Below are 21,077 nucleotides of genomic sequence, written 5' to 3'. Positions count from 1 at the left end.
TCCCCATCTACTGCCTGTCATGATTTTTTTCCAAGCAAGGTTTGGAGACAACACCTTTCCCTTTGTGCCATGAACAGACTACTGAATGGTGCTGCAGGGGACTGAACCCAGGATTTCCTACATGCCCTTGATCTGAAAGAAATGCTGAGAAATGAAACATGCTGGTTTATAAAATGGAACGAAAGGTTGAAAGTTGTGCTCCCAAACAGACGTTGCTGACAGGATTCAATTCCAGTTGACAGAAATCCTAACCACTAGAGCATATGGGAAATGTAAGAATCAAGTGTAAAAGATTGAAGTGTAACATAAGCCTCATGGATGTTGGAGAGGTTAAGGAACAGTGCTCAGTTGGGGCACCAGCTTTTAAGCAAGCATTTTTACTATCTAAAAGTGCTTGGTTCTGCATGTAATGGAAAGAAGCCCACTCTACGTGCAACAAATCTCGTGATTTGTATTTTGCTTTTGCTAAATAGAAGTATTTCTTGATATTGAATACAGTTCATTTTGCTCTCAAATTTGAGATATTGTTTTGTTTCAAACAAAGCATTTGACTGAGTGCATGAAAACATTTTGGGTAAGAAGCACTATCTGGCCATTCTGAGTTTGTGTTGGATCCCTACTAGATATTCTGGCTGAGTGGTCTAAGGGGCTAGATTTAGGTTCGTGTCCCTGTGAAGGGATGCATTCAAATCCAACAACTGTTAGACTGCATGGAAAAGCTAAAGGTCGAATACTAGATATTAAAGCTGCGCCCAAATGCGTGATATTTTTCTATGCCTCGCTGGACACCAATTAAAGGTTTTTACACTTGTTTTCACAACATGTCCTGTGCGTAATGTGGATACAAGTCTTCCAAGAGCAGGATATTCCCATACCGGGAGTTGAACCCCTGCCACCTGGGTGAGAACCAGGAATCCTAACCGCTAGACCATATGGGAAGGATTACAAAGCAACTGATTGAATTATAAAGTAGACCTCAGTGATGTTTGAGAGTTGAGGAACAGTCCAAACAGTGCATATTTGGGGAATCAGCTTGTTAGCAAGCATTTTTAATCCAATCTAAAAGTGTTTGATTCTGCATGTAATTGAAAGAAGCCCATTCTAAATGGAAAAAGTCTCGTGATTTGTATGTTGCTTGTCGTTCAGCCAATAAGACCATGGACCTGAAATCCACAATACGGGATTTTGGAGGCTATTGTCCTGTGCATTATAATTATGGGGTTTTGTACACCTAATAGACTCAAATTGCTTCAAAATGTGTAACCATAGTCCTTTTTTGACCTACATCTTGTTGGTTCAGCATGAGTATGCAATTTTACTAGGTGCTGATTGCTGGACCATTATCTTAAAGACAAGAGAGTTACTTAAACATAGCGTTGACTTTGATTACTTGTGAAGTAACATAGTCTTGAAAGAGTTCCTTCTCAGCTATTTTTCCCCCAAAAAAGAAATGACAATGTAGGATGGATAAAATAAAAGTGCTGCTCGATTAAATGGAAGGTGGAACTGGGAGCTCGCGCTGAAACTCAGCTTCCATCATCTATATCGGCATCAGTTGAGAATAAACCTACACTTTGCTGACTAGCTTGGTTAATCCTGATTAGAAAAGCCATCAGTGCAAATAAACACATACTAGCAGAGGATGGTTTCGATCCATCGACCTCTGGGTTATGGGCCCAGCACGCTTCCGCTGCGCCACTCTGCTGAGTGCTCTCCTTTGATGGGACTTGAACCTAAAATACCTGGTTTAGGGGGCCAGTGCATTATACCTACGGGGCTATATACATCTAAATGACTCAAATTGCTTCAAAATGTGTTATCTAGATTCAAAGGTAATGCAGAACTGGGATCTTGCACAGAAGCACTGTGCTCTACCACTGAGCTACATCCCCATCTACTGCCTGTCATGATTTTTTTCCAAGCAAGGTTTGGAGACAACACCTTTCCCTTTGTGCCATGAACAGACTACTGAATGGTGCTGCAGGGGACTGAACCCAGGATTTCCTACATGCCCTTGATCTGAAAGAAATGCTGAGAAATGAAACATGCTGGTTTATAAAATGGAACGAAAGCTTGAAAGTTGTGCTCCCAAACAGACGTTGCTGACAGGATTCAATTCCAGTTGACAGAAATCCTAACCACTAGAGCATATGGGAAATGTAAGAATCAAGTGTAAAAGATTGAAGTGTAACATAAGCCTCATGGATGTTGGAGAGGTTAAGGAACAGTGCTCAGTTGGGGCACCAGCTTTTAAGCAAGCATTTTTACTATCTAAAAGTGCTTGGTTCTGCATGTAATGGAAAGAAGCCCACTCTACGTGCAACAAATCTCGTGATTTGTATTTTGCTTTTGCTAAATAGAATTATTTCTTGATATTGAATACAGTTCATTTTGCTCTCAAATTTGAGATATTGTTTTGTTTCAAACAAAGCATTTGACTGAGTGCATGAAAACATTTTGGGTAAGAAGCACTATCTGGCCATTCTGAGTTTGTGTTGGATCCCTACCAGATATTCTGGCCGAGTGGTCTAAGGGGCTAGATTTAGGTTCGTGTCCCTGTGAAGGGATGCATTCAAATCCAACAACTGTTAGACTGCATGGAAAAGCTAAAGGTCGATTACTAGATATTAAAGCTGCGCCCAAATGCGTGATATTTTTCTATGCCTCGCTGGACACCAATTAAAGCTTTTTACACTTGTTTTCACAACATGTCCTGTGCGTAATGTGGATACAAGTCTTCCAAGAGCAGGATATTCCCATACCGGGAGTTGAACCCGGGCCACCTGGGTGAGAACCAGGAATCCTAACCGCTAGACCATATGGGAAGGATTACAAAGCAAATGATTGAATTATAAAGTAGACCTCAGTGATGTTTGAGAGTTGAGGAACAGTCCAAACAGTGCATATTTGGGGAATCAGCTTGTTAGCAAGCATTTTTAATCCAATCTAAAAGTGTTTGATTCTGCATGTAATTGAAAGAAGCCCATTCTAAATGGAAAAAGTCTCGTGATTTGTATGTTGCTTGTCGTTCAGCCAATAAGACCATGGACCTGAAATCCACAATACGGGATTTTGGAGGCTATTGTCCTGTGCATTATAATTATGGGGTTTTGTACACCTAATAGACTCAAATTGCTTCAAAATGTGTAACCATAGTCCTTTTTTGACCTACATCTTGTTGGTTCAGCATGAGTATGCAATATTACTAGGTGCTGATTGCTGGACCATTATCTTAAAGACAAGAGAGTTACTTAAACATAGCGTTGACTTTGATTACTTGTGAAGTAACATAGTCTTGAAAGAGTTCCTTCTCAGCTATTTTTCCCCCCAAAAAAGAAATGACAATGTAGGATGGATTAAATAAAAGTGCTGCTCAATTAAATGGAAGGTGGAACTGGGAGCTCGCGCTGAAACTCAGCTTCCATCATCTATATCGGCATCAGTTGAGAATAAACCTACACTTTGCTGACTAGCTTGGTTAATCCTGATTAGAAAAGCCATCAGTGCAAAGTAACACATTCTAGCAGAGAATGGTTTCGATCCATCGACCTCTGGGTTATGGGCCCAGCACGCTTCCGCTGCGCAACTCTGCTGAGTGCTCTCCTTCGATGGGACTTGAACCTAAAATACCTGGTTTAGGGGGCCAGTGCATTATACCTACGGGGCTATATACATCTAAATGACTCAAATTGCTTCAAAATGTGTTATCTAGATTCAAAGGTAATGCAGAACTGGGATCTTGCACAGAAGCACTGTGCTCTACCACTGAGCTACATCCCCATCTACTGCCTGTCATGATTTTTTTCCAACGTGCAACAAATCTCGTGATTTGTATTTTGCATTTGCCAAATAGAAGTATTTCTTGATATTGAATACAGTTCGTTTTGCTCTCAAATTTGAGATATTGTTTTGTTTCAAACAAAGCATTTGACTGAGTGCATGAAAACATTTTGGGTAAGAAGCACTATCTGGCCATTCTGAGTTTGTGTTGGATCCCCACTAGATATTCTGGCCGAGTGGTCTAAGGGGCTAGATTTAGGTTTGTGTTCCTGTGAAGGGATGCATTCAAATCCAACAACTGTTAGACTGCATGGAAAAGCTAAAGGTCGATTACTAGATATTAAAGCTGCGCCCAAATGCGTGATATTTTTCTATGCCTCGCTGGACACCAATTAAAGGTTTTTACACTTGTATTCACAACATGTCCTGTGCATGATGTGGATACAAGTCTTCCAAGAGCAGGGTATTCCCATACCGGGAGTTGAACCCGGGCCACCTGAGTGAGAACCAGGAATCCTAACCGCTAGACCATATGGGAAGGATTGCAAAGGGACTGATTAAATTCTAAAGTAGGCCTCAGGGATGTTTGAGATTTAAGGAACAGTCCAGTCCATCCCTGGTTTATCGGGCCAGTGCATTATACCTATGGGGCAAAAAAACGAAAATCACAAATTTGGAGAAAAAAAATCTTAATTCGTCTTTTTTCCGTTTCGTTTTTCACTTTCGACTTGTGGCGGTTTTTAGCGCGAGAAAGATTGAGAAAAGAGGGAGCGTTTGAACTCAACATTGTTAAGGACAAAGCTGGGATGTTGCCAAGTCCCAATGAATATTGTTTAATGTTTTAAATTGAGTTTTACAACCTGGCTCCCGCCACCAGAGGGAGCTGAGAGGTCGAGCTGCGGGCCCGTGGAGCGATGGTGACGTCATCAGCTGCACGCCTCCAGACATGGAACCAGGAAGTGCGGATGCTGGCGAAAAGTGTATATTTATCATCGTAGGTCTGAAAGAACTCCCCCTTTGACTTCGGCCCGATGCGCGATCCGGTCTCCAATGTCTGCCTGCGTGGAGGCGATGCACGGAGCGTACGGAGCTGTGCGCACAGGAACTGTGGTGCGAGCTGTAGCCAAGAAGCGGAGTGCATGGGTCCCGTTGCTGGAGTACAGGTCGGTGTGCGTGTGTGGACGTCTCGGAGGTAGGGGTCCACGGGAGAGGCGCATGCGGAGGAGATGGTGTTTGGAGGCATGGGATCACGCCAACCGTGAGTATGCACGGCGGAGAACGGACCTGCGTTGGCGAGTCCTCTGGAGAACGTGCTACTGGAGACACGACCAACTGAAGGTTCGGACTGGTAACAGGTCAGAATCTGATAGAAAACGGCTGATGATTTGTTCAAGCGAATGCTCTGGCAATTCAATTCAATTTATTTTTGTGATGCCCAAAATCACAACAACAGTTGCCTCTGAGGGCCACAATAAAAAAAACGAATGACGCAATGTTTGAGGTGGCGAGGGACGATGTCCTTAGACCCTCCTTCTCGGCCAGGAAAAACTACAAACAACCTCCTTGGGAAACAGTAGAAACCTGGAGGAGTTCCACAGTGAAGGAGAGATCTGACTCTCACAGACGGACAGACGGACGCGAGGGAGACAGTGGAGCTGGAGCTACTCAGGAGGAAACTAGTTCTTCAGGAGGAGAACCAGCTCATCAGGCAGATGAAGGACCGTCCATACGGGGTAGAGACTGCTTCACCATGAGAGGAGCATCCGGGTCCACAGGTCCTCGCAGGGAGAAAAAGAAAAGGCAATGACCAGTTTGCAGGTGGAATTAAATATTAAATATTGTTTGATAGAATAAGTAGTCAAAAGAAGAGGATAGTGCTCAATCTGCCATACTTCCCCCAGCATAGTTGCTCCTAGGGCAGCATAGCTGGAACTGTAGGTTTATATTTCTGTTCCTAACTGGCCTGACCATAAGGGATTTCAAAGAGGAACGTTTTAAGCCTGGACTTAAATGAAGAGACTGTGTCGGCATCTTTAACATGGACCGGGAGCTGATTCCATTACATAGAAGCTTGGTAGCTAAACGCTCTACCTCCTACTGTACTTTTAGAGCAGTGGTTCTTAACCTGGGTTCGAGCGAACCCCAGGGGTTCGGCGGAGGTCAAGACACACATCCAACTCATATGATTCGTGACACGCCCCGCTTTGCTGCAGGGAATTTGGTGCGCTCAGTAGTCGACTTGTGACGTCGTGATGTACGTCCTGTGATTTCTTTAATATTTTAGACTGAATCAAAGACCACCTTTCTGGGCAAAGTATTTGTGTGTGCTGAGGTCTTGTTTTTGCCGATGGTATTACTCGTGTACTTTAATTGATGAGAAATAACTCCCATGGGACTCCGATGTAAAAAATTGTTAACAAAGTTGAATCCACAGTTTTGTGACACTTCTTACAGGCGTTAGGGTTAGGGGGTCAAAAATACAGGTATTCTCAAAAAATAGAATACTAAGGTAAGAAAACCATTTGGCTCTGTATTTTGCGCTGAGTCTCCTGCGCTCCTTCCTTGCGTGTTCCTTAGCGCTGTCTCTCTTAAAGTGACAGTAACACATTTACGTCAGAGTGGGCAAAAGACTACAAATAAATTCTACAAATAATACAAATTTAATCAAATTAATTTAGCTTATTTAAACAACCAAATTATTTATCCGTAATATAAAATTACACATTTATAACAAAATATCAACACTGTGTAGATTTCCATACGAACGTATACATAAACTAAACTTGGCTCTCACAGTCTTGGTACCAGCTTGCACCTACAAGGGCCAAAGGGACCAGGGAAATCGCCCAGAGTCTTAACTGTATCAAAACCCCTTTTGGGATAACACCTGTCACCAGCCTGGCCCCAAAAAAGCCAAAAGGACCAGACCGGAGTCCCAACAGACGAGCCTTTATCAAAGCCCTCCTTTCTGAGCTAAGACTGGGCAATAGCATGGCCCCAAGAGGGCAAAAAGGACACGGCCAGAGCCCCCAGAGTCTTGCCTGTATGAAAACCCTAATTTCTGGGCTAAGTCTTGGCACCAGTCTAGCCTCAAAATGGCCAAAAGGACCAGAAAAATTGCCCCAGAGTCTATGCTGTATGAAATCTCTTCTTTTTTGCCTGCGTCTTTGCACCGGCCTGGCCCCAAAAAGGCCAAAAGGATCACGGAAAAGGCCCTTGAGTCGAGCCTGTATCAAAGCCCTCCTTTCTGGGCTAAGTCTTGGCACCAGCCTGGCCCCAAAAGGGCCAAAAGGTCAGCCTCTGGGGCCATTTCCCTTGTCCTTTTCTATAACTACTATACTATAATATATTATATTTCCGAACAATCCTTTTCGAGGATGCTGGACATAAAAATTAAGAAAAGGAACAGTTTTTGTTGCGAAAATGACATGAGTGGAACTTGCCAAGGTGAAGGTGCATTTCTGAACTGGTCTCTGAAAGGCAACTGCAGAAGTCACACTGATTTGCAGTAAATATTCATGATTATCTTTTTGTTTGTGTGTGAAAATGTTGTTCTTGAACACAGTGATGTTGATGCATGGTTCATTTTGTGCACCAGTAAAATATGTACATGTCATTCATGGCTTTGTAGGTCAGGAGTAATTTGATTCTAAACTCGACAGGAGCTAGTGAAGGGACTTGAGCACCGGCGTAATGCCCTGTTCAGACCGGTGCGGCAAAAGCGTCCAGTTTACATTCAAAGTCTAAGTAAACGCGCGTCGAGCACCTCCTGCGTTTTTGCGGCGCGGTTTCCGCTTATTTGCGGCGCGATTTGCCGTGGAGCGCGGCGAGGCGGGGGCGCTTTTGGGTTTTCAACGCTCTAGACGCTTTGACGCCTCAAAAAGGTTCGCCGCAAATAAGTTTAGAATTTTGAGCTTTTCTGCGGCGGGACAGCAGCCAATCAGAGATGACGCTCCGGTGACGTACGTACGCATTTTACAAATCACGTTTGTCCCGGGCAAATCGCAGTCATGGCGGACGAAACGCTAATTGTGGCGGTGTGCGGGATGAAGGAGTTGTATGACGTGGGAACGGTGGAGTACAGGAACAGGAGAAAGAAGGACCAAGCCTGGAGAAGAGTGAGCGAGGAGACGGCTTTTAAACGATAAAAAAATGTGTTGATAGTTGATGGATCCAAATATTTTTTGGATCCATCAACTATCAACTCAGTTTTATTATTAATAATACTTTTTTTTCCTAGTGTGTTTGACAAGTAAATGTGTTTATTCAGAGAAATTCTGCAGAAAGCGGTGGAAGAGCTTGAGGGACACGTACATGAAGGAGAGGAAAAAGGAGAGTGAAAAGAGGAGTGGGTCAGCAGCAGGATCAGCAGCAAAGTGGCGCTACTCTGGGGTCATGTCCTTCTTCGACCCTTTCATCACTCCCCATGAGTCAAGCAGAAACATGGAGAAAAGGGTCGAGGAGGCAGAGGACCCCAGAGAGCCTGAAGACGCAGCAGAAGGGCTCTCCGAATCAGGTTTGTTGTATGAAACTTGAAAAAAAATATTGGCTCCATATAAAATACGTATGCCTCATTAAATATGATATTTAATAAAGCAATAAATGTAATTGGCTGAAATATAACTGCTGTGCAATGTTCTTTTTGAAGATCAGGAATTGAATTGCCGCCCTGATGCTGCTGGGGATGTTGGCCCTTCTGGGCCTTCAGCTGCTGGCCTTTCTGCTGCTGGCCCTTCTGCTGCTGGCCCTTCTGCTGCTGGCCCTTCTGCTGCTGGCCCTTCTGCTGCTGGCCCTTCTGCTGCTGGCCCTTCTGCTGCTGGCCCTTCTGCTGCACCCACAGGTGTGTGAAAGCATTTGGTTTGAAAAAATAACAATTTCCTTTTTTTTTAGCCCTTGTCATCTCAATTGCTATGTGTATTCTTTTTTTTTAGGCCCAGCGAGGAGGAGGAAGAAGCCCAGGTAACAGGAGCGCAGCTATGAGGAGTATCTGCTGGAGGGGCTTATGCCTCCTCCTCCAACAGCCTCAAATTAAGCTCTTTGTTGTTTAGTGCGTGGCTCTTAAAGGAGCCGTTGTGGGTCAGTCCTTTGGAGGACATGACTACTCTCTGGGCTGCCATGGCACTGCTCCTTCTTCTGAGAAATGGGCCTTAAACACCTCCCTCACCCTCAAGCCCTCTCTGGATGCGTTATTTGCCCCGATCCGCCCCACACCTGGAAGTGGCTCCTCCTGTGCTCCAGCTCCCCACGCTTCAGGCACATGCTCCGGCGCTGTGGCCCGCATGAAATTGTGGAGGAGACGAGTCGCCTTCACGCACTTCTCCACAATTTCAGGGTGGACTTCCAGGCGCCGCAGGAACATTCTCCACTGTGAGGTCCAGATCCCGAAGGCGTCTTCAACCACCAGCCGTGCCCGAGAGAGGCGGTAATTGAAGACCCGGTCTTCAATGGGGAGGCGCCCACGTCCAGGGAAGGGTCTCATCAGATGTCTTTGCAGCGGGAAGGTTTCATCCGCCACAAAGACATGCGGCTGTGGGCCTCTGCCTTCAGCCCCGGGCAGGTTCTGGTCAGGGGGCAGCTGGAGAGTGCCTTCACGTAGAGCCTGACCAAAGGCAGAGTTGGACAAGATCCCCCCCCGTCACTCGTCCTCCCGTATCCCCCCACGTCGATTACCCGGAAACGATACCGGGCATCGACCATGGCCAGGAGGACAAGGGAATGATCCCCCTTATAATTAAAAAAGCGGGATCCTGAGTTGGGAGGTATGAGGGGTCAAAGTAACAAAAAAATCAATTGAACGTTGTGTGGTGTAAAACCTCAATCATTGAAAGTAAATGTGTTAATGTTTTTGTGAATCGTTTGACTTGATTAATTTTGATGTACTAATCATGTAATTGCAATCAAATGGAATCGTTTTCATCATTTAATATTCACGTCTACACCATTCAACAGTCCGGAGCTTTCGCGTCTGCATCTGTGATTTTTTTGTTACTTCCGGTTGCTCGGAATACGGCAGGGGCAGATTTACGACAATTCCCCTTGTAGTCCAAAACAAGATCTTTAAAGTTTAAACCGATGGTCTTCACGGCAGCGTTTCTGTGCAATGCGCTTCAGTCAACACAACTTTAAGGAACACTTTGAAGCAGCTCTGGTAAGTGCCCGAACTATTCTCAGTATTTTATTATTTGTCGATCGCATTCCAGTAATTCTAAGTAAATGTTGTGTGTAGGCTTTGAGCTAGTGGCTAATGCTAACCGCAGTTTTTTTCTAATAAATAAAAAGCAAACGTCAATCTTTTGTATGAAATACAGTTCATCATGATGTATCGATTAACAGGCTTGTAGGGTCATATCGTGTTGTTCTATCATGTGATTGTGAAAGTTAATGATAATGAATATGTCTACAGAGACTGTAAACACGACAGAAATGACTGTGTGATGTCTCTAAAACAGTGGGCTCTTGTTGTGCTGCTCTGTCGTGAGATGTTTGTTTGTATAAATACGATATTTTGTTTAAAGTAATGTATCACGTAGAATATATTATGAATTATGATTAATTACTACTAATAAAATGATATATGTGCTTGTGAGATAAAATAGAATCTGCACAGTCTGAGGATAAGATAAGATAATCCTTTGTCCAAATTTTGGTGTTACAACGCAGTAGATACAGGGGGAAAAGACAGATAACTCATAGGAACTCTTAATAGAGGAACTCTTATGAACAAAAACAAAAACTTTTATTAACAAAACTCCTGTAAACAGGTCCTCTCATATCTTAATAGGGAATGGAGGAAATAAAATAAAGATAAAATAATAATAAAAGTAGCTGGCATAAGACAAATAATACTACTAATAATGGTAAAGTAAACACTCTTATATCAGTCCAGAGGAGTCCACAACCTTGAATTGGAGATGAGCTTATTTTCTGTATCTACCATCATTGGCCACAAATAAGTACAATGTTAATGTTTATAATTCAGTTGAAAATATAGGGTCTTGTTCAGTAATAAAGGAGATGACTGTGTTCAGAAATAAAGGAGATGACTGTGTTCAGTAATAAAGAAGATGACTGTGTTCAGTAATAAAGAAGATGACTGTGTTCAGAAATAAAGGAGATGACTGTGTTCAGAAATAAAGGAGATGACTGTGTTCAGTAATAAAGGAGATGACTGTGTTCAGTAATAAAGGAGATGACTGTGTTCAGTAATAAAGGAGATGACTGTGTTCAGTAATAAAGGAGATGACTGTGTTCAGAAATAAAGAAGATGACTGTGCTCAGTAATAAAGAAGATGACTGTGGCACTGGCTCCTACAGTTAAAGATCAGATTTGACCCGACTGACAATGTATGATTCTAATTCTGAAAGATATCGTACACCAACAGTAGAATCTCCATGAGGCTGAGGTGTCCACAGCCCTGAGCCCTTGACTGAGATGAACCATCTGACCACAAGCTTCAGTCACAGGTTTCACCATTTAATACAGGATGTATTTTATACACCTTACTGTGTATATTTTCACAGTATACCGAGATGTAAGACCGTTTCTTTTATCTTTTCCCACAGTGAAATTCAAGGAGACAAACTCAAGACAAACAAGTGTGACTTGTTACACTGAGTCAGGTGAGACATTTCCCCTTTTTCAAGTCCTGAAAACATGTCAACTCTTTTGTAGTTTAAAAATTTATATATATATATATATATATATATATATATATATATATATATATATATATATATATATATATATATATATATATATATATATATATATATATATATATATATATATATATATATATATATATATACACATATATACATGCATACATATATACATGCATACATATATACACGCGCACACACACCTGCTCCAGACCACGTTCTTTAACAAGTGTCACTCTCCCACACGTTTTCTGGACTTGAAATTACAATGGTGATTGTTTTTATTTAATTGAATCATTGTGGAGTAAAACATTAATATATACTGCCTTTAAGATAAAAGATATTTAAATACACTTTGTAATAGGTGTAGTAATTGTAGTATGCAACGATGTCTAAACTTGTGTTGTGGCTTTGGTTTTAACATGTTTTTTTTCAGTCTGGTGACTAATGTCCTGACCCGCCGTTGGACTGGGAGATCTGGACTGGGAGATCTGGACTGGGAGATCTGGACTGGGAGATCTGGACTGGGAGATCTGGACTGGGAGATCTGGACTGGGAGATCTGGCATGGGAGATCTGGACTGGGAGATCTGGACTGGGAGATGCTTTCAACAGCAACGCACCCGTTTCAAACGAAGACTGTGTGGATCTGTGTCAGGGAACAAGGACTATGACTTGAATGATGAGATTATACAGCCAAAGGAAGATGAACCGTATGAACATGTTAGTCACCAGTATTGTGTAGTTGAATAAATGGAAGCTTGGGAAAATGTGTAGCTTCTTGTGTTTGGTGTGGTACGTCACTCTAAAGACACAAAGAGCTTGTCGCTGGCGCTGTACCCCTAAATGGACAAATTAGTAACATTGGCTAAAGGTACAGTTTTGTTCCCTGGATACAATTTTCTCTCATATGGTACAAAATGTATATGTGCTCGGTGGAGGAGCTTAAGTGTTGGCTGCAGGTGTCGGGGCCTGTGCAATGGGCCATGTGCAGAGGCAGTACAGGTGCAGAGAGAGGGGCTTTCACACCAGGACTTAAATATTACCTTTATCTTTTTAATTATTTCTATTTTGGTGGTTTATCATTTTGCATGATTTAATGTATAGGAGCCTATTTGTAATAGTTGTGTTTATTATTACATGTAATTGTACTCTTCTGACAAAGTCGTTAGCATGGGGGAAAATGAACGCTGAGAATAAGACCAGCCTGACCGAGGATGTATCAGTTTCAAAAAAGTATTCAACATCAAAAGAGGGTACACATGTTTAATACATGCTGCTGCAATGTACCATTTTGCACCCCTCTAGACCTGGGCATGGAGAATTTAAACACTTCCACTCCCAAAGAACAACTTTAGAACTTCCAGTCCATGGTCGTCATGGAGACCACTTGGATCAATGCGGCTCTAACGTTCTTTGTGTGTAGATTTTGCTGTCTGGTCCTCAGCTCACATTTCGCCCTCTAGGTTCAGGTCCACTTAACCTTTGGTAAAAAAACATATATATATATCATTAATGTAAGCAGAAAACACAAATCATAATCCAATGACAAATACCTCACTATTACTGACATGCGTCCACCATTGCTGGAGTGCTGAGTGCATTTGGAGACCTTTTCATCTCTGAAGAGAGTGGATGGCTCTTCCAAGCTGCAGAAAACCCAAAGCAATAATGAATGTGCATAAATTTATCTCCAGCAATAATACATTATTATTATTAGTATGTGCATAGGATCGGATACCTATCCTATGCCTGTCCTTATTTTATAAAGCAAATAAGGACAGGCTATTATCAGATCACTCCGAGTAAGATAAATATCCGAGTTCTAAGACTAGATCCACAGATTGAGAATAACTCTTGGATGAGAGTCCAAACCTCTTGTTCTTCTAAAACAGTCCAGATGATACAATTGAATCTTTTTCTACAATGGATAATAGCCTGTCCTTATTTGCTTTGTAAAATAAGGACAGGCTATATATAAGAATAAGAATAAATACTAATTGCCGTTGTATGAGCGTCGAGCTCCGTTTATATATAGTTCAAACACCGTCCACTATTTACCCTGGTTACTTTTATTAGCTATGTATGAATACACTCTGTTATTACAGGAATAATTACTGACCGAAGACAGATGGATAGGCACTCAGCAGCTGGAATCGAGCGCCTATAGTCGGTGTCCTGGTGAGTTATCCTCGCACCAATGCGGGACAACAGGTCGTCAAACTGGGGACGGGACAGACGAAAGTAGCACTGAAAGCGCTGATCGTCGAGCCGCAGCTCCTGCAGCAAATGGTGGAATTCACCAAACTCCGATCGCCTCTGCAGTATTTGGTGAACCCACGCACGTCGCCGCCGAGCCCGGGGGCCTCCGTATGAGGGTTTTCAGAACCAAATACGTGAACACTTCTGTCTCTATATTCGCCATTTTCACCAACAGAGAGAAGCCGCCAAACACAACACCTCCACTGCACATGCGCAGGCGGCGAACGCGCGTTTGCTTATTATATTTCGGCTCTGCTCCCTTGCGTCGAGAACGCGGCTTATTTGCGTTTGTCTTCATACGTACAGGCGTCCAACTTCGCCATAACGCGCGAATAGGCGTCTGCGGTGTGAACGGGCCATAATGTGTTCTCTTCTTTTTGTTCCTGTTAGTAATCTTGCTGCTGCATTTTGAACCAGTTGAGAGCTTTCTATGGAGCTCTTAGGACATGCTGCCAGCAGGGAGTTATAGTAGTCTAATCTAGACGTTACAAATGCATGGATACGTTTTTCAGCATCGCTTTTAGGCAGGATTCTTCTGATTTTGGCTATATTGCGCAAATGGAAATAGGCTTGATTTATATGTGCTTTAAATGAGAGCTCCTGGACTCCGAGGTTTCTAACAGTAGAACTGGAGGCTACACTTATATTGTCCAGTGTGACTATCTGCTCAGATAATGCGTCTCGTAGATGTTTAGGGCCCAGCACAATGACTTCGGTTTTTTCAGGGTTAAGAAGCAGGTAGTTAAGTGTCATCCAGGTTTTTATATTCTTCACACAAGCACTAAGTCAGACTACTTGATCGCTCTGATCAGGTTTCATTGATAAATACAGCTGAGTGTCGTCTGCAGAGCAGTGGAAGTTAATGCCATGTGACCTGATAATGTTGCCTAACGGCAGCATATAAAGTAAACAGAATTGAACCGTGTACTGATCCCTGTGGCACACCGTAAGTTACTTTAGAGCAGTCCTTCTCAAATAGTGGGGACCTTGCTTTTTTTGCCGTACTGAAATAACGTGCAATTGAACATCCACTACAGTAGGTGGCAGTGGCTCCCGCATTGTCAGCGCGAGCGCCACTGAATCAATGTATCGATACTGTTCTACTGTATTGTTTTGGGGCGCTGACGGCACAGAACGTGAAATGTAAAATTCCGTGAACAGCCCCTCAAGAGACCTCATGAAATAATATTTAACAGGGATGAAAAGACAGGCGGATACATACAGAGATAATGAGACAAACGACAGGCTCTAGAATGCTAAGACGAGGAAATACGACGAAACGTACGTAGCGCTTGGTTTCACACGCGCTTGGAGAAACGAGGAAAGACCAGTGTGTTTACTGTGTCTAAAAAGGTTGGCAGCGGAAAGCAGGAAGACAAATAAATTCAGGCATCGCTTAAAGAGTTTTTCCAGCGAAAAAGTGCCGAATATTGCCAGGAATCCAACTTTGTGAATGCTACAGCAGTAAACCAGCGAGCCATTGAGGCATTCATTTATTTTGCTTTTATGTTAAAAAATTTGATTAAATTTTCCAAAAGAATCTTTTGAGTTTTTGTTTTTCACAGTTTGACCTTGTTATGCAAAATGTCAAAAAAAAATCTTTAGGTTGAATTGTTTTATATGTTGTTCTCCTGAGTTAATGTTGCTGATCATTTTGAATTCAATATTATTTATTGATTTTATTTAATTTTATTTGTTAGTATCAAATGGTGTGCACACCACTATTTGAGAATGACAGAATTTACCTGGTTAATATTTTTATAGTTTAAATAATTAGTTATATATTATTATAACAATTTGTGAGCACTTTATTGCACTTTTCTGTTACAGACTAAAAAACAATGCTAATAAAGTTTTTATTTGTTTTAATTTGACCTATATAGTTCTGTTCTCTTTTTTGTTGTTTTCTTTACTGTTAATAAGTATGAAATGTTATGTAGAGGTCTAGCCTCATTATATTATAAGTACACCTAACACCATTGTTATAAGTCTGATAACAATTGTATAGACAAATTATATGATTTATAGTCGCGGCAGAGAGTGGGGGGCGCGAAGTGTTTTCTTCTTCCTGGGGGGGGGGGCGTGACAGAAAATGATTGAGAAGCACTGCTTTAGAGCAAGGTGAGGAGCTCTGGTTTACATTACAGTTTTTTACGATTGAATAAACACAATTTTGATGGTTTTGTTTTATTTAGCAAAACCCTACACACAATTAGCACAACCACAAACCCGATTATTAAAACACCTTATCTCCTTTGCAAAATGAAACACTCTTGTAAAAACTCTACACTAACTTATCAAAACCATATTTTTTTACCATATGAAACACACACGTTGCATATGACTTAACTATGTTTGCACCAGTTACACACCAGTTACACACCAGTTACACACTGCTGTTGAAAACCTTAAACACTTTTTGCTAATCCTGCTTCTAAGTGCACAGAGTCGTATGGGTGAAGTTCACCGTGAATTTGCAAAACATGGCTCGGATTTGCACAACTCTAAACACAATGTCTGCTCACACTTTGTGCAAAACAATACACACAGTGAACACTACACACACTTGTGTGCATGACTGTAGACGCCGCACAGGACACAAGACTAATGCTGTTGACAGTGTCATTTATTTTTCCCCATATACTCAAGCCAACATGGCGAAAAAAAAACAACATTTCTCAGTTTTCATGAACATTACATTTTATCCAGTACAAAAAAGAACCCTCCCAAACTCCTCCCCCTCTTCCTCCTGCTTGAAGTCTTCCTCTTCCTCTTCCTCTACCTTTACCCCTACCTCAACCTCGACCTCTGGCACGGCCTCTGCCTCCTTCTTCTCCTTCTCCTCTTCTTCCTTCTCATCCTCACTCTTCCTCTTCCTTCCATTTTGGTTCAGTTTGGTGAACTCACATGCTGCATTTTTATAGTGCTTAAACCTGATTGGTGTGTCCACAATTAAGCGATCTTGTGTTTGGTCACCTAATGGCAGTGTTCAATGGATTGGCACATGGGTGTGGTCATTTGACAGTCAGTGCTTTAGAATTGCAAAGAAGTGACATCTTGATACACTTCTGTGTCTAAATGCATACAAGTGTGTTCAGTGTTGTAAATCACTGTGTGTATTGTTTTGCACAAAGTGTGAACTGACTTATTGTGTTTACAGTGGTGCAGATCTGAGGCCGAGTTTTGCTCCTTGAGTGTAAGGTTTTGATAATTGGGCAAAACTTTAGATTTTAGTGTTTATTCAATCGTAACAAACTAACAGAGCTGCAACATCAAGAGCAGACTTCAGAGAATTCATGGTCAGGTCGACAAATTGATCATGTACACTGGGACTAGAGCTGTTCTCAGCAGGATCACATGACACTGAATATTGACTCTATTATTTCTTTAAATTTTGAGAGATTTTTCGGATATTGTCCTTTTCATTATAACTTTATTCTGTGGGACTGGATGATCTTTAAGAATAAACTGAAAGGTAATTAGGAAATGATCTGACAATATAGGGTTTTGGGGGAAGACAATGAGTTCACTAATCTCTGTTCCATACGTTAGGACAAGATCCGGAGTGTGCATATGACTGAGTCGGTTTATTTACATTTTGAGTGAAACCGATGCCGTCTATCAGGGCGCTGAAGGCATTACTGAGAGAATTATCACTCACATTCACGTGGTTATTAAAGTCTCCAGCTATAACTATTTTATCCCAGGCTAACACTCGGTTTGATATAAAGTCAGAAAACTCTTAAAAACTCTGAATAGGGACCAGGAGGTCGGTAGATAACTATGAACAAAAGTGAAATGCATTGTTAGTTTTAGGGCTCATGAGTAGGCTTGAGTGTGAGATCACTGCCACACCACCACCTCGGCCTGTGCTCCTAGAGGTCTGAAAGTTAACATGGGTGGGTGGGGTGGACTCATTTAGTCTGACATAATAGTTTTGTTGAAGCCACGTTTCAGTTAGAACCAAATGACACAAATGTTTATTTGTGTCAGTGTTATTGGTCCTGCTCCCGAACCCCAGTTAGCGATTAACATCTCCAACTACACAGATATTTTCAAAGTTTATAATTTCCATAAACAATGCACCTGTGCCATCATTTATGTGTCTCCTCCAAACAACTGCAGGACCAGCCGGTGGTACAACTGCAGGACCAGCCGGTGGTACAACTGCAGGACCAGCCGGTGGTACAACTGCAGTACCAGCCGGTGGTACAACTGCAGGACCAGCCGGTGATGGTAAGCTGTGCATCTTTAAGAAGATTGTTTCTTTTCTCTTTTTTTTCTTACTTTTCTATCCCGAATAGAATTTGCGGTTTGATCCCTTCAAACGGATGAAGGATTCCTTTCCCCATGTGATTCGTTGGTCTGACCCACACCCTCCAAATTCTTCACATTCCGATAAAATTCTTAGTTTTTGAGGTGCCTCAAGTGTTGTAAAACCTTACCACAATAAGAATACATCTATGGTAGGCTGAAATTTTTTGACTTTTGAGGGAATTAAATCCCTTTAGACTGCGGTCAGTCCTTGTCCCAGTGCTTAGTCAACGACTTCCATTCTTGACACAACAATCCGGGGTTTGGACCCAGGTTATTTCCACAACAAGTAAACGTCCAATTTGTTAATTTGGTCAGTATTTCTATAAAGTCACCTTTAACTTATCCAACACCTGTTATTCAATGTCAACAGTCAATGACAGTAAGTTATTTTAGACAAATGAAAACATCACAACATTTCCACAATTGTAAAACAGCATTGCAAAATCAGAAATACCACATTGCAAAATATAAAATGAGCAAAGAATTAAAAAATCAAAAATCTAACAGGTCCTTTAAAATTTCAAAAAAAAAATTCCAAAAAAGTAACCAAAAAAAAAAAGACCCTATTACCCGCCAGAAAATGTATTTTGGGGTTTGTTCAAAAATGTACGAGTGTCCTATAAATTTGGGATGGACTATTTCTGCCAACACAACATCCAACTCCTCCTAGTATAGTTTAGAGTCATTTATAGAAAAGGTTTTCTCTTCATCTTTAGTTGTTGCCGCAGCGGGAGGAGATTAGAGTTGGACGACCCAGTAGTCTACTAACCTTTCGACCGTTCCTGTCCAGTCCCAGATCCCAGACGAGCCCCCAAATTGTTGGAATCAATATATCTGAAAAAACAAGACAGGACGTGGTCGTATGAAGAAGAATTTATTTCCCTAACAATTACAGACTAAAACAAATTGTTCAGTGTAAACTATCCCACACACGACGTTCCACCAGGCGCTCTGCTTGGAACACTTTCCCTCACTTTCTTAAGACAAAGAATATGAATATTCATGAAGGTTTAATGTCTCGGGACCAGCCTCTCAGTTTTCCAAAGATCTTCTATATCAGTCCGGTTCCTAATATGGTCATGTTGTGGTCAGGAAACAGGTGGTATTACTTCAGCCGAGACAGATAACAGTTCATGAGAAAGAAGCAAAACAGAGCAAGAATATTTGCAGTGTGCGTGTGAAGCCGGTATTTACAATATCAAAGGTTTATTAATGACAACAGTACACATCCATCGAGAGGTTATGGCACAGCGCACAGCACACAGCAGCCCTAAGTGCAGCCAGCCGATTAAATATATATACTTTTTTAGAAGCAAGAAGTTTATTTGTTTACCGAGGGATGCCAGAACAAGAACAAAGTTTGTTTTCGGCTCAGGCATTTGTACTTAAGCATAAGCACCAAACTCCTCTAGTGACATCATTATCACAGCTCAGTTGAGAGATTGTGGCGAGAGGAGTTTAGTTACTACATAATGCTTCATGTTTTATTACAGTCACATATTAACAGAGAAAAAGTCAAACGACGAAGTGAATTTAGACGCAGCAAAATGCAATGATAGAGGCGGCGCGCGGACGTTCGAGATGTGGTCAGCATTGTATAACCCGTCCAAACCTGCCCCACAATTAAATGATAATTTCTTGTCCCGGCCTAACCCGACCTGTGGGTCAAAACTCAACCACATCACTAGTGTCTAGATGAAAGTTTCCACTCATCTGCACCGCTCTTTCTTCAAATATAAAACCCACACAGGTTATTATTAGTCATTTCTGCTTGAGGAAAATATCTAAAACTCATAAACATCCCCAATCTATATTCCCTCCGGGGGCAAAATATGGACCTAAATGTCTGGTTCAGGCCCTTTAAAAGGAGATCTTATAGTCTCTACTCCCTTGTCATATAGCTGAAACAAATATTTTCAATAGATACAAAAAGATCTCATTTAATGGTCTTGTACAGGAGAATTGTTTTGTCTATAAAACGAACGCGGATACACTTAAATCCCAGTAAAGTGTCCTCTGTTTCCGTGAAGCGCAGTTTCCAAGTATGAACAAAGCTGTTTTGTCGCTAAGCTGAAGGAGGGGAGGACATCTGAACGCTGGAGGAGTTTTCAGCGTCACATACACACAGCGAGGGGACTTGGCAAGGGTGTGCGCGTTCCCCATCACTCTTTACCCGCTGAGCTGCACACACACTCATAAGGCTTTGTGTGGGGAGTTTGTGGGAGGGGTCCTGAGTTTTAGATGGGCCCCCCCTCTTCTCTACCCCCCGCTTTATCCCTGTCCCAGGGCTCTTTATGAGAGTGTCAGTGGCCCCTGCATTCTCACATCGAACCAGAACTAAGGAAACGTTGCATGGTAAGAGCGCTCAGAAAAACAAATTCAACTTAACTATGGTTTCATTGTAAAATAACAGTCTTAGTGATAATGTGCTACTGCAGGATGTGTGTCATGATTTATTGATTAAGATAATATTGGATGGGGGCAGGGGTTGTTTGGGGCAACGGATGAAGGATTGCTTGTAATTTTGATGCGCTCGGTCTTTGTTTTCTTCTTGAGCAACTGTCCTGGTCCCGCAGGCAAAATTATATTATTACAACTACAGAATAAAGTTTTAAATGACCGAACTATCTGAAAATGGGCTTTGTCAGTACATAAAAAGAAGGGCGATAGTACCGATTTATTGTTATTCAAATTGGATACCTTTTTATCATTGTAAAGCAGTCGTTTTAGGGTACCTCAGGGTTTTGTAGAAATGACATTGTTAACTATAATGCCATATTGTCAAAGATTCCAGGCAAAGCAATAACATCTCCAAGGTGACAAGAGGTGGCAGACCCTCGTCTGAAAAGATGATATGGTGCACCTATGAATATTGTAAAATTATAAAATCCTCCCTAGGTCATGTTGTTGTGGAAAGGTCCCACACACTTTCATAAATAATGCACTGTATTGACATTATCCTACTCAAATATGGGCCTCAAAACCACAGTCTTGAATATTGAATCTATGTTTTTTATCCCCTTGCTTGTTAGGGATGGATGTCGAAGCGTTAGCTCT

The 21,077-nt window shown here is 41.8% G+C and overlaps 3 non-coding genes and 1 pseudogene across 3 annotated transcripts; all 4 read right to left on the bottom strand.

The window, feature by feature from the left end:
• Positions 1-1,633: 1,633 nt before the first annotated feature.
• trnam-cau (transfer RNA methionine (anticodon CAU)) lies at positions 1,634-1,705 on the bottom strand. Its single transcript has one exon. It is a non-coding gene; the product is annotated as a tRNA-Met (tRNA).
• A 1,048-nt stretch (positions 1,706-2,753) lies between these two features.
• Positions 2,754-2,825, bottom strand: trnae-cuc (transfer RNA glutamic acid (anticodon CUC)). The gene has a single exon. It is a non-coding gene; the product is annotated as a tRNA-Glu (tRNA).
• A 1,421-nt stretch (positions 2,826-4,246) lies between these two features.
• On the bottom strand, positions 4,247-4,318 carry trnae-cuc (transfer RNA glutamic acid (anticodon CUC)). Its single transcript has one exon. It is a non-coding gene; the product is annotated as a tRNA-Glu (tRNA).
• Positions 4,319-8,878: 4,560 nt separating this feature from the next.
• LOC140351450 (uncharacterized) lies at positions 8,879-9,543 on the bottom strand (annotated as a pseudogene).
• Between the last annotated feature and the right edge of the window lie 11,534 nt (positions 9,544-21,077).

This window comes from Eucyclogobius newberryi, unplaced genomic scaffold (assembly GCF_026437365.1).
Source record: "Eucyclogobius newberryi isolate DKJ021-1_F unplaced genomic scaffold, fEucNew1.0.hap1 SCAF_8, whole genome shotgun sequence".
Classification (NCBI taxonomy): domain Eukaryota; kingdom Metazoa; phylum Chordata; class Actinopteri; order Gobiiformes; family Gobiidae; genus Eucyclogobius; species Eucyclogobius newberryi.
The sequence above is the reverse complement of the archived record's forward strand: the minus strand, read 5'-3'. Positions and strand labels throughout refer to the sequence as shown.